This window comes from Eptatretus burgeri, chromosome 3 (genome assembly GCF_056783735.1).
Source record: "Eptatretus burgeri isolate ZD-2024b chromosome 3, Ebu_testis_v1, whole genome shotgun sequence".
Lineage (NCBI taxonomy): Eukaryota > Metazoa > Chordata > Myxini > Myxiniformes > Myxinidae > Eptatretus > Eptatretus burgeri.
The window spans coordinates 65,721,284-65,723,274 of NC_140963.1; the positions used below are offsets into that span (position 1 = coordinate 65,721,284).

General features: G+C 42.0%; 1 long non-coding RNA gene across 1 annotated transcript in view; it reads right to left on the reverse strand.

Moving 5' to 3' along the window:
- LOC147030093 (uncharacterized) overlaps positions 1-1,991 on the reverse strand; it is a 52,104-nt gene that overhangs the window by 8,554 nt on the left and 41,559 nt on the right. The gene's annotated exons all lie outside the window — the stretch shown is intronic.

Below are 1,991 nucleotides of genomic sequence, written 5' to 3' on the forward strand. Positions count from 1 at the left end.
CAGGGAAACAAGGCGTTTTCTCAACCAACATTTTGAGGGCCGCTTTATCTCCCTCTACGAAGACGTTGAGTGGCCACCGTATTCCCCTGACCTTACTCCACCAGACTTCTTCTTATGGGGGTATCTCAAGGACAGGATCTATGGAAACCCTAGGCCCCAGACTCTTGATGAGTTGAAGGAAAACATCCACCGAGAAATCATGAACATTCCTCAGGAAACGTTTCCCAAAGTGATGGAGTTCATGACAACACGTTTGCAGGCAGTGATCGGACAACGTGGAGCCTCCGTCGAACATGTGGTCGAAAAGAAAACGACGATTCTATACCAAAATTTAAATTTTAGTGGCAATTTTGACATTGGTACAATAAACTTCAACCTTTCAGCTTTCTATCCAGCCATATATCTTTAAAAAAAAATGTTATGACCATCCTCTTTGCAGATGAAAAGTTGTATATTTTTTTGGGACACCCTGTACATACCTCGTCATATATTCAACCATTTATTGTGCTGACCATGTCTAACACCGTTTCTTTGTACTGACCAGTTAACAGGGCTGTGGCATTGTCGGCAAGCACGCACCACTTAACTGCTCATCCCGTGAATGATCACACGCGAAGACTGCAAGTTTCCAGGCCCAAATTTGGCCACTTGCTCACAGAATAAAACGACGTGTTCCAGTATGGTTTATGGGTTCATGGACTCAATTATGCCAGAAGCTGAACTTTGATCACCCTTTTGGGGGTTAACGTGGCAGTGAAAACAGAAGCCATCTCACGCTCCTGGAGGAGTTTGTTGAGACATTAAAAATGGGACAATGCCATTATGAAACATCGACGTACTTTATGAGACAACAAACAAATCAACACAGTCTATGCATGGATTTGAACCTGGGGTCACAGCAGCGTGAGCACCTGTCTCATGAATCAATGTTAGTCGCTCCATGGCGCTGAAATGAAAGTGCGACTCGTGTGTAGCGCCCTCTGTGGCAACAATAACACAAGCAATTTGGATCGTCCAGTCACTTGGATGCAGAAAATTCATTTCAGTGTATTTTATTAAATACCCAATTCCAACTATCAACATAATATAACCTTCGAGTTTTCAAATACGTATTATTTCATTTTGGTGCACTCCACAACGTCGTGACAAATAAAATGAGCGAATTTAAGAAGGATTATTTTGTGCAATTATGGATATTGGACTAAATCTGATAACTCACGTAATCTAAACACTAACCTAAATATGTGTTGTCAATCGACAAAATTTTGGACAGACACGAAGCCACTCCGAAAGTTCTGTGCTTTGGATCACCAGCCATTCTGTGCTTCTATATACAGTGTCTGACCATTGTTCGTCATCTTTTGGGCCACAGGAATGAAGAAAGAGAAGAACAGGTCTGCAGTTCATGATGGATAATACATTGGCTTGTCAGGCACATTCTACCTCTTTGGGGGCTGTGCAGCACTCCAACACGTCTGGTACATGTGGACCAATGTAGAGGTCTCGGCATGGTGACCTCATCAGCTCTGGAGCAGTTATATATTATTTAAGAACGGGAAATCATTTCTCGGGCTGTGAAGCGAAGTACAGTTGTTTGGTGCAATGTATGGAATTCGTGCACCGGATGATGTGCATTATAACCTTGTCGCATCTTATGAACTTAAACTTAGCATCGTGTTTCACCACCCATGCTTAACGAACTGAAAACAGTACAGACGTGTGTCTATGTATCGTCTATTCTCCTCTATCATGAGTATCTTGACTTGTACTCCAAATAAATGCCTTTGTATTCCTCTTATCTCTCTCCTCTATCTCACAGTGAGAATATACAAGGAAGCAATTTGAAACTATGGTATGTAGTATGTGTATAGGCAGCATTCAAAATATATGACTGGCAGGATGGCCTAGAAGTATGCACACTTACCTCTAAGCTGTCTTGCCTAAGTTTGAATCTTGCACAAGCTATAAACTGTCATCCTGCTGTTTCACAG